Below are 12,222 nucleotides of genomic sequence, written 5' to 3'. Positions count from 1 at the left end.
GCGCTGATATGAAACTTCCTGGCAGATTAAAACTGTGTGCCCGACCGAGACTCGAACTCGGGACCTTTGCCTTTCGCGGGCAAGTGCTCTACCAACTGAGCTACCGAAGCACGACTCACGTCCGGTACTCACAGCTTTACTTCTGCCAGTATCCGTCTCCTACCTTCCAAACTTTACAGAAGCTCTTCTGCGAAACTTGCAGAACTAGCACTCCTGAAAGAAAGGATATTGCGGAGACATGGCTTAGCCACAGCCTGGGGGATGTTTCCAGAATGAGATTTTCACTCTGCAGCGGAGTGTGCGCTGATATGAAACTTCCTGGCAGATTAAAACTGTGTGCCCGACCGAGACTCGAACTCGGGACCTTTGCCTTTCGCGGGCAAGTGCTCTACCAACTGAGCTACCGAAGCACGACTCACGTCCGGTACTCACAGCTTTACTTCTGCCAGTATCCGTCTCCTACCTTCCAAACTTTACAGAAGCTCTTCTGCGAAACTTGCAGAACTAGCACTCCTGAAAGAAAGGATATTGCGGAGACATGGCTTAGCCACAGCCTGGGGGATGTTTCCAGAATGAGATTTTCACTCTGCAGCGGAGTGTGCGCTGATATGAAACTTCCTGGCAGGCAAAGGTCCCGAGTTCGAGTCTCGGTCGGGCACACAGTTTTAATCTGCCAGGAAGTTTCATATCAGCGCACACTCCGCTGCAGAGTGAAAATCTCATTCTGGAAACATCCCCCAGGCTGTGGCTAAGCCATGTCTCCGCAATATCCTTTCTTTCAGGAGTGCTAGTTCTGCAAGTTTCGCAGAAGAGTTTCTGTAAAGTTTGGAAGGTAGGAGACGGATACTGGCAGAAGTAAAGCTGTGAGTACCGGACGTGAGTCGTGCTTCGGTAGCTCAGTTGGTAGAGCACTTGCCCGCGAAAGGCAAAGGTCCCGAGTTCGAGTCTCGGTCGGGCACACAGTTTTAATCTGCCAGGAAGTTTCATATCAGCGCACACTCCGCTGCAGAGTGAAAATCTCATTCTGGAAACATCCCCCAGGCTGTGGCTAAGCCATGTCTCCGCAATATCCTTTCTTTCAGGAGTGCTAGTTCTGCAAGTTTCGCAGAAGAGCTTCTGTAAAGTTTGGAAGGTAGGAGACGGATACTGGCAGAAGTAAAGCTGTGAGTACCGGACGTGAGTCGTGCTTCGGTAGCTCAGTTGGTAGAGCACTTGCCCGCGAAAGGCAAAGGTCCCGAGTTCGAGTCTCGGTCGGGCACACAGTTTTAATCTGCCAGGAAGTTTCATATCAGCGCACACTCCGCTGCAGAGTGAAAATCTCATTCTGGAAACATCCCCCAGGCTGTGGCTAAGCCATGTCTCCGCAATATCCTTTCTTTCAGGAGTGCTAGTTCTGCAAGTTTCGCAGAAGAGCTTCTGTAAAGTTTGGAAGGTAGGAGACGGATACTGGCAGAAGTAAAGCTGTGAGTACCGGACGTGAGTCGTGCTTCGGTAGCTCAGTTGGTAGAGCACTTGCCCGCGAAAGGCAAAGGTCCCGAGTTCGAGTCTCGGTCGGGCACACAGTTTTAATCTGCCAGGAAGTTTCATATCAGCGCACACTCCGCTGCAGAGTGAAAATCTCATTCTGGAAACATCCCCCAGGCTGTGGCTAAGCCATGTCTCCGCAATATCCTTTCTTTCAGGAGTGCTAGTTCTGCAAGTTTCGCAGAAGAGCTTCTGTAAAGTTTGGAAGGTAGGAGACGGATACTGGCAGAAGTAAAGCTGTGAGTACCGGACGTGAGTCGTGCTTCGGTAGCTCAGTTGGTAGAGCACTTGCCCGCGAAAGGCAAAGGTCCCGAGTTCGAGTCTCGGTCGGGCACACAGTTTTAATCTGCCAGGAAGTTTCATATCAGCGCACACTCCGCTGCAGAGTGAAAATCTCATTCTGGAAACATCCCCCAGGCTGTGGCTAAGCCATGTCTCCGCAATATCCTTTCTTTCAGGAGTGCTAGTTCTGCAAGTTTCGCAGAAGAGCTTCTGTAAAGTTTGGAAGGTAGGAGACGGATACTGGCAGAAGTAAAGCTGTGAGTACCGGACGTGAGTCGTGCTTCGGTAGCTCAGTTGGTAGAGCACTTGCCCGCGAAAGGCAAAGGTCCCGAGTTCGAGTCTCGGTCGGGCACACAGTTTTAATCTGCCAGGAAGTTTCATATCAGCGCACACTCCGCTGCAGAGTGAAAATCTCATTCTGGAAACATCCCCCAGGCTGTGGCTAAGCCATGTCTCCGCAATATCCTTTCTTTCAGGAGTGCTAGTTCTGCAAGTTTCGCAGAAGAGCTTCTGTAAAGTTTGGAAGGTAGGAGACGGATACTGGCAGAAGTAAAGCTGTGAGTACCGGACGTGAGTCGTGCTTCGGTAGCTCAGTTGGTAGAGCACTTGCCCGCGAAAGGCAAAGGTCCCGAGTTCGAGTCTCGGTCGGGCACACAGTTTTAATCTGCCAGGAAGTTTCATATCAGCGCACACTCCGCTGCAGAGTGAAAATCTCATTCTGGAAACATCCCCCAGGCTGTGGCTAAGCCATGTCTCCGCAATATCCTTTCTTTCAGGAGTGCTAGTTCTGCAAGTTTCGCAGAAGAGCTTCTGTAAAGTTTGGAAGGTAGGAGACGGATACTGGCAGAAGTAAAGCTGTGAGTACCGGACGTGAGTCGTGCTTCGGTAGCTCAGTTGGTAGAGCACTTGCCCGCGAAAGGCAAAGGTCCCGAGTTCGAGTCTCGGTCGGGCACACAGTTTTAATCTGCCAGGAAGTTTCATATCAGCGCACACTCCGCTGCAGAGTGAAAATCTCATTCAGGAATACGGTTGCCCACCTGCTGGTAGAATTTATAGAATTTCCTGCGATCTGTGAGGCAAATTACGTGTAGCTCAGTCAGGTAGAGCTATAACTACTAGACTGACTGAGCATGAAAGTAGTTTAAAATTGAAATGAAAAAAATCTATGTTAACGGAAATTGGTTGCTTTGGCGACAACCCCTGTCCCTAGTACAAAGCAGCCCAGCCGAGGACTACTATCGATGCTGAAACGGGTGCTGGTATGTGTGGGAGATTCAGGCCGAGATGCGCTGCCATTTTTCACAATTATACTAGAAGGCTGACGCTGACGACATCGCGATATCAGAGTTTTCACAAATTATCTCGCAGCTTCTTACGAGAAACGACCGACAGCATGTTAGTGATCTCTCTACTCCAGATGACGTGAAAGACATCTTAAAAACGTTTTCAAGTGACAAATCGCCGGGTAATGAGAGTTGCCAGACGAATTTTATCACACCTACTTGGATGTTACAGGTAATATAACACGACATATCAAACGTAATTAAAAATGATGGCGCAATCCCTCCTGCCTTTTGTTTTAGTTCCGAAACGACGGGAGCACTTACCTACGATGTCTAACATACGAGTCATTACACTCCTAAGCGGTGACTGTAAAATAACTGCTAAACGTATATCTAGAGCAGAGTCTTTAATTCAACGATGAAACATCTCATTGTCAGATCATTAGTCTATCAACCAAAAGATAGAAATGGCTTACAACACATTTTTGACAAAGAAACTTGTCTAGATGACTAAGATAGTGTTATAGAATTTATCTGTAGGCATACTACAGTGTCTGTTCGCAAGCCAGAAATTATGCCCGGTTCACGAGTGACGAGAGTCGATAAAGTAGCACTAACATTAATTGCATATTAAGTATTAAAATTAACTGCACATTTTCCAAAATGGCATTAAAATATTTTCTTGTCGTTAATGATATTTTTGGAGGGGGAGAGGAGTAGGCGATTCGAGTTTAACGTCCCGTAGACAGTGAGATCATTAGAGACGTAACAGTAGCTTGAATTACCGGTGGTGGGGAAAGGGTTTTCAAAGGAACCATCCCGAAATTTTCCTGGAGACATTTAGGAAAATCACGGAAAACTTAAATTTGGGTGGCCGGACGGGGATTTGAACCGTCATCCTCTAGAATGCAGGTCCAGTGTGCTAACCACTGCACCACCTCGCTCGATATGATTTTGATGAAGATTTCATATTAATTAATTCTTTGTTTTAAGAGGATATCCCTAATAATTTCAACGTTTATTCAATAATATCACGAAATGTATCTTATCGCATTCCGCTCCGTGTGTAGGGCAGAACGGGAAATATGTAAGCATTTCTTTTAAAAAACTTAAAAAAGACGCAACATACATTTTTTTGTGATTTTCAAGCAAGGTGCTTTAGGTTACAGTACGTAGTGTTTTTTCATACCTTTGACAATGTTTTTTTATGTTCACTAGCTTATAAAAAATGGTATAATGTTAAATGTCGCCCCCCCCCTTCTTTGAGTTCCTCTAACAATGGTTAAGGGGAATAGAAAAGAAATTTCCGACTCGAGGACACAATAAACATCCCCGATTTTACCTTTCGACATAAGGATGACCTGGTATAGAAGTATCTATCAAACCAAACCAACGAAAGCAAAGTTGCACCGAGTCAGTCTCACATCTACCAGGTCGTAGTATTTACGCCAGGAGGATGACACTTAAGAGCAGAAGCTGGTATTGGACACCACACAGTGGGCGTGTTTGTTATGGTTAATCAGACGATTCCCTGACGTTTCAGCTCGGATGCAGCCCTACTGACAGATTACCGGTGTCCACCCACAAAACATCTGGCGACTACGTACATTATCGCCCACATGGTGCATGCCTTGGTCGAGCTATGCATCAGAGCATCAGCAGTATCTAGTGCTCATATGGACTGGAAACTCCATCGCTCAACAACATCGTAACTGTGCAGATGTTAGCGAACTTTCTGAATGTCACTCAGTAATGGGCGTATTCTAATAGTGGCAACTAAATTCCAACGATTAAACCAGTAACCAGCACGAATTTAATTTTGTTCTGTGTGCCTCAAGGTTTGTTGTTATAGTTGTAATTCAGAAAGCTTTTTAGTTTCATTGTACTTCAGAAACATAACTCACTAGATAACCACTGAAGAAGTGACATTTAATTTGATTATTCTCTTTCTGTAATTTTCTCTACGAGCAGAGATAGTTTTTTTCTGTTTTCATTATTCATTTTTTGGAATAATTACCTCCACATGAAAACATAGACACTTATTCTTCGTGCAGAGGAGACGAAATACCAATTAATTTTCGAAGATGCTTGAAAAACCGTACTTCATTTCTTCAGACGGATTCAATTTCCCATCTCAAAACACAAGATTTTCTTCTTGTTATAGAAAAAAAGTCTTCTAATTTTATTTTTATTTAATGCAGCTTTCTCCAGTTTCCAACGACAGTAATAACTGTGTTACACTTCCACTAAACCGGAACTTTTAATCACTTCCTTAGATTTGGAAACGAGTGCTTATTGACTGACTTTACAATAGCTCTTTACGTCGTAACAGTTTCTCAGTTTCAAAGAAAACTTGTGTAGCATATACTGGCGAGAATGAAAAGAGTGTCTCAGTAAGAGTTTGCATAGTGGAAAGAGGGAGGTGCAGTCCGGAACTTCTAGAATGAGAGGGAGTGAGAAAGAAAGAACGTAGTAAAAGAGATCAGAGCCGAAGAAAGAAAGAAAAAGTCTGTCTCAGACAATTTTTCACTGGGAATCAGGATAGTGCTGGTCGTCAGTCCTGTATAAAGTTTATCCCAGGTTCTTAGTACTGGCTCCCAAAAATTAACCCTGATCCCTCACTATTGTTACATCCACTAACAACTGAATACCAGGCAAAGTACGTAAATATATTTCAACTCAGACTATAGCCCACCTCCTGTGTTTTTGCATTCATATGTGTATCAAACCGACATATCTTTAAATATGCAGGGTGTTGGGGAATAAGTACAGATATTTCTACTGATGACTGAGGACAGTGTACTGAAAAATCCATTTGCGTACTAATAATTGCAACTACTACGAGTAGTATGTTTTTAGCGTCGTTAATACTTCTAATTATAAATGGCACAAGCAAGCCATTAATGTTTATTTTACCCTTAGCAGCAGATCAGGACCTGGCGTGTGGATACGTGGACGCAAACTGGATAGTCCACGCTGACAGGTGTAGCCCACTCTGCTTCGCAGTTGCAACTGCACAAACAATATCAGGTAACAAATTATGCAGTATGTTTTCGAAAGGACATAGACCCACAGAAAAACAACTAACACACTGACTTGGGTACATATTTAAGGTACCAATTATCACAATATCTGTCCCTGTACTTGTAACGCCCTGCATCTTTATACAGTCCTGGAAATTGAAATAAGTACACCGTGAATTCATTGTCCCAGGAAGGGGAAACTATTGACACATTCCTGGGGTCAGATACATCACATGATCACACTGACAGAACCACAGGCACATAGACACAGGCAACAGAGCATGCACAATGTCGGCACTAGTACAGTGTATATCCACCTTTCGCAGCAATGCAGGCTGCTATTCTCCCATGGAGACTATCGTAGAGATGCTGGATGTAGTCCTGTGGAACGGCTTGCCATGCCATTTCCACCTGGCGCCTCAGTTGGACCAGCGTTCGTGCTGGACGTGCAGACCGCGTGAGACGACGCTTCATCCAGTCCCAAACATGCTCAATGGGGGACAGATCCGGAGATCTTGCTGGCCACGGTAGTTGACTTACACCTTCTAGAGCGGACGTGCATTGTCCTGTTGGAACAGCAAGTTCCTTTGCCGGTCTAGGAATGGTAGAACGATGGGTTCGATGACGGTTTGGATGTACCGTGCACTATTCAGTGTCCCCTCGACGATCACCAGAGGGGTACGGTCAGTGTAGGAGATTGCTCCCCACACCATGATGCTGGGTGCTGGCCCTGTGTGCCTCGGTCGTATGCAGTCCTGATTGTGGCGCTCACCTGCACGGCGCCAAACACGCATACGACCATCATTGGCACCAAGGCAGAAGCGACTCTCATCGCTGAAGACGACACGTCTCCATTCGTCCCTCCATTCACGCCTGTCGCGACACCACTGGAGGCGGGCTGCACGATGTTGGGGCGTGACCGGAAGACGGCCTAACGGTGTGCGGGACCGTAGCCCAGCTTCATGGAGACGGTTGCGAATGGTTCTCGCCGATACCCCAGGAGCAACAGTGTCCCTAATTTGCTGGGAAGTGGTGGTGCGGTCCCCTACGGCACTGCGTAGGATCCTACGGTCTTGGCGTGAATCCGTGCGTCTCTGCGGTCCGGTCCCAGGTCGACGGGCACATGCACCTTCCGCCGACCACTGGCGACAACATCGATGTACTGTGGAGACCTCACGCCCCAAGTGTTGAGCAATTCGGCGGTACGTCCACCCGGCCTCCCGCATGCCCACTATACGCCCTCGCTCAAAGTCCCTCAACTGCACATACGGTTCACGTCCATGCTGTCGCGGCATGCTACCAGTGTTAAAGACTTTGATGGAGCTCCGTATGCCACGGCAAACTGGCTGACACTGACGGCGCCGGTGCACAAATGCTGCGCAGCTAGCGCCATTCGACGGCCAACACCGCGGTTCCTGGTGTGTCCGCTGTGCCGTGCGTGTGATCATTGCTTGTACAGCCCTCTCGCAGTGTCCGGAGCAAGTATGGTGGGTCTGACACACCGGTGTCAATGTGTTCTTTTTTCCATTTCCAGGAGTGTAGTAGTCCTAACTTTTTACTCTCCATAACCTTACGGAATTTATGAATAAACACCATTATCAGTAAATAAGTACTCTCCAAGCATTCGACAGATTAAATCCAAAAATTTCCCGCTTTGAAAATCTAAATCAGGGTAAATTTCCTAAAATTATGGAAAAAGCTTACACTTTTAGGACGGGCATTTTAACTGCGCTTCATTGAGTCCCCTGGCTTCAGTAATATCAGTAGCCACTTACTGACACAAAATAAAATCTACAATTTTTTGTAGATTTTTGGCCTCCTTCCTTCTATTTCAAATTCCTCCTATTTTCGTCTCTGTATTCTAATCACAAGTAACACAACGAGATCTGTCATTTCCATAGCAGCACAGTAATTAATTTTGTATTTTGTAAAATCTACTAATCTCTTCTCTAAATTATTTCTCTCTCTGTCGACATAAAATACACATAATTTACTAAAAAGCTATTCACACAGTCCTCAAATACATTCGGTACACTTTCCGTTTCTGTCTCTTTATTATCATAACCAGTATTACTAGACTCAATATTGCTTATATCTCTGCACATATTTCTTTCGGTTTATAGTGCACATCAAAGGTGTTGACAGAGTAATCTATCCTTTCACATTTAGTTACACTTTGGACTTCCTCATCTAAGGACTGAGATTGAAAACGAACAGTTACATAGTTTCCTAAATGGAAGTTCCCTATCATGATATTTGAAAGCACTTCCTTTAACGTGAATGTAGTAGGATGTGGAACATATAGTGTTGCAAATGGACCTACATGAAGATGGAATAATTTTTCTACGTGCTGCCTCTAGAACTTCTAACATTATCTCTAATCAGAACATGATCCTCTGTCTGAAGTTTAGGGTAAGCAATTTTCTGGTCAGTCTTAACCACAGCCTATTCTTTAGAATTTCTATTCTCCACTTCTGTCTTACATAAAACTACTTCATAGCTACCAGTTTCACATACCATGATAGCCTCGTCCTCTGCTACTTTTTCATCTTCACTTGTTAATACCTCCTTGCTAACAGCTTCCTCTAATGCTATATTGTGACCCACCGATTCACACACTTTTCAACATACATGAGTTATCCGTCTCTGCTACTGCTAAGTCAGCACTAACATTAACACCTGATAAGGCATCCCCAGAACGGATTATTTCTTGCTCCTGTCCCGCATCCTCCAGTTCGATTATTAGATTTTTATCATCTTTCTCCTTTTGAACAGAGTAAGTATCTCCTTCTTTAAATCTTCCTTACCATCTTTAAATTCTTTCTTTATCTAGATCATCCTACCCGTTTCTTATGTCTTTTCGTCCCTCTAATAGCTGGGCCAAATAAGGCTTTTACAGTTTCATCCATTTTGTAGCTCACTATACAGGGTGTTACAAAAACGTACGGCGAAAGTTCCAGGAAACATTCCTCACACACAAAGAAAGAAAATATGTTATGTGGACATTTGTCTGGAAACGCTTACTTTCCATGTTAGAGCTCATTGTATTACTTCTCTTCAAATCACATTAATCATGGAATGGAAACACACAGCAACAGAACGTACCAGCGTGACTTCAAACACTTTGTTACAGGAAATGTTGAAAATGTCCTCCGTTAGCGAGGATACATGCATCCACCCTCCGTCGCATGGAATCCCTGTTGCGCTGATGCAGCCCTGGAGAATGTATCACAGCCGTCCACAATACGAGCACGAAGAGTCTCTACATTTGGTACCTGAGTTGCGTAGACAGGAGCTTTCAAATGCCCCCATAAATGAAAGTCAAGAAGGTTGAGGTCAGGAGATCGTGGAGGCCATGGAATTGGTCCGCCTCTACAAATCCATTGGTCACCGAATGTCTTGTTGAGAAGCGTACGAACACTTCGACTGAAATGTGCAGGAGCTCCATTGTGCATGAACCACATGTTGTGTCGTACTGGTAAAGGCACATGCTCTAGCAGCAAAGGTAGATTATTCCGTATGAAATCATGATAACGTGCTCCATTGAGCGTAGGTGGACAAAACTAAAATGAGCTGTAACATGGAAATTAAGCGTTTCCGGACATATGTCCACATAACATCTTTTCTTTACTTGTGTGTGAGGAATGTTTCCTTAAAGTTTGGCCGTACCTTTTTGGAACACCCTGTATATGTAATAGATATCTGTTGCGAAGTCCCAGTTTAACTTTCTTCTACCCAATAATCATGTAACTAACAGGATAGTTAAAATCAGTCTCATCCAGTAAACACTACAGACAAAGAGCCTTTCGTGGTCCCTGGAATTATTAGTACATTAACTACGGTACACTCCTCACAAAGTATAGCACCCGCTATAACACAACACAGTAGTTTAAAAACTGAGGGCTCTCAGTATTTATAGGTTTTATCTTAATATGACTCCTCCTTACTGTAATGATGCCGTTGCTGAAGCAAGTGTGTGTGCTGCCTTTCATAGATCGCCGGCCGGAGTGGCCGTGCGGTTCTAGGCGCTTCAGCCTGGAACTGAGCGACCGCCACGGTCACAGGTTCGAATCCTGCCTCGGGCATTGATGTGTGTGATGTCCTTAGGTTAGTTAGGTTTAATTAGTTCTAAGTTCTAGGCGACTGATGACCTCAGAAGTTAAGTCGCATAGTGCTCAGAGCCATTTGAACCATTTGAACTTTCATAGATCAGCACGCTCAGGAAGGCCGCCGCTCCTTATAATCTGCATTGACCTATACAGACCTTACAATATGCTTAAATTAGGGTATTATCCACAATACCGTCTCGGTATCACAGTTGAGGTTTAGTACTAAGTTTATGAGACACAGGGTTTAACACTCTACTGCACGCTATTTCTCTTGAATAACGATCGTAACAATGTGTTGGAAAGGAGTTCATCATTTTACTCAGTTATTAAAGAGTCACGGAATCGACAGCTTCTCAACGTAAAATTATATGCGATATGAGATACCTTTTCTCGGAATATATATTAGCTAGAGGGTTAATTTTTTTAAGTTTGTAGTCATATGTATCCTGTCAATTTTAAAACAATGACAATGTAAAATCTTGTTCGAAGACTCGAATATTAATGTTTTTTGTCTCTGAGCTACACTTTTCAAAAAAAAGATTTTTCATGTTATTGCCCGTAAGTTTTTATTTTACGAGTAAGGGACACAATACTGTTTCAGTACATACACATTAGCTGTCTAACAACTCACAGAAAATTTGATGGTTCTGTTTTCAGTAAAAGATGAGAAGATGTACATTAAATGTGGAGAAATGAAACTTCAGGAATTGGCTTAGAAGTTAAATCAGCCTTGGCGCATAGCTACAGTCTTCATCTTCATCTTTCAATGCATCCTGAAGTCTTTTCACAGCATCTCTTCTGATCTTCCGTTTTTTCTTTACTAAACTTTTGAGATGTCTGCATCTCGTGTCGTAGCCTGATCTAAGGCCAACAACGCACTCACTATATGGGGGCCAACAGGAATTCCTAGTAGCTCAAGAACCTAGCAATTTGTGATGTTAACTTGGTTAAATGATTCCACGGTATCATATACACCAAAACGGAGCATGTTGATACCCATAAACACTGATTTTGGGAGACGAAGCCATATCACACTGTTCGTACTTTCATTTGGCTTATGAGTTCTCCCGTGAAGACATTTCTTCAATACGTTTACATCAAAAATATCTCTGAAGACTGACTTAATTTCCTCCATTACTGCTGCAGGTAAACTGTGGTGATAATTGTGATTCTCTCCTGTTGTTTTTCCTGTATTTATTTACATCAACTGTTTTGATCATCGGGACATAACCTGTGACTAGTGTGCTCGTTTGTAGGGGCAATCTGGAAAAACAGTGTCCATACAGCTTTGTATTTTGTCTGATAGCCAGACCATAACAGTTCTGAATACAGTCTATCGCAGCATCAGTCAGCCTCCATTTACCATCTAATTTTTTCCCATCACCTAGCATTTTACTTTTCATTGTCGTCTTCAGACCTCTAATCCTAGCTCTCATTCTTTTGTGAACGTGGTCAACACGTTTGACCTTCTGTATCTCAACATTTTCTTTCCATAATATGTTTCAAGGCTTTTGAATCACCTTCCTCCAAGTAATACATATAACCTACTTTATACCACTGAGAAGGGTGATCAATGAATCAACCTCCATACCACCACTGTTGCATGAGTAATTTGCTGCACACTTATCACTATGTTCGTTATTCAGTTTAATAGCACAGTGATGGTATTTTCACATAACAGCCTCGTCAATCAACTTTCCAGTGTCAACACTTCTAGCTGTACCATAACAAGACATTGTTGGAGATATTGCCCCGTTTCTACCATGTGCCACCCGAAGATACTGTGAGGTCACGGGAATTTTCATTTTCTTTGACTACTTCTTCTGCAGCTTCAACCATAGTTTTTTTGCCTGCATCTTCAGCTGCAGAGCCTTATGCATAGTTGTACATGTCAAATTTTGAAGGTGGTGGAGGAAGATTCGTTACACCACACAGCATAGCTCCTGCTGTTCTTCCTGTACCGATAGCTCGCAGCCCACACACTAATCTAATATTCACTTT

General features: G+C 43.9%; 1 protein-coding gene across 6 annotated transcripts in view; it reads left to right on the top strand.

The window, feature by feature from the left end:
- LOC126365983 (lipopolysaccharide-induced tumor necrosis factor-alpha factor homolog) overlaps positions 1-12,222 on the top strand; it is a 75,267-nt gene that overhangs the window by 15,875 nt on the left and 47,170 nt on the right. For 2 of the 6 annotated variants that reach the window (XR_007566291.1, XM_050008797.1), the window contains one exon: positions 6,015-6,119. The exons of 2 other annotated variants lie outside the window; for them this stretch is intronic. The gene's annotated coding sequence lies outside the window, so the exon portion shown is untranslated. Of the gene's footprint in view, positions 1-4,749; positions 4,928-6,011; positions 6,120-12,222 lie in introns of those variants that run through there. 2 more of the 6 variants (XR_007566292.1, XR_007566290.1) reach the window with 2 other exon arrangements.

This window comes from Schistocerca gregaria, chromosome 1 (genome assembly GCF_023897955.1).
Source record: "Schistocerca gregaria isolate iqSchGreg1 chromosome 1, iqSchGreg1.2, whole genome shotgun sequence".
Lineage (NCBI taxonomy): Eukaryota > Metazoa > Arthropoda > Insecta > Orthoptera > Acrididae > Schistocerca > Schistocerca gregaria.
Note: the sequence above shows the minus strand (reverse complement) of the source record. Positions and strands in the feature narration are given on the sequence as shown.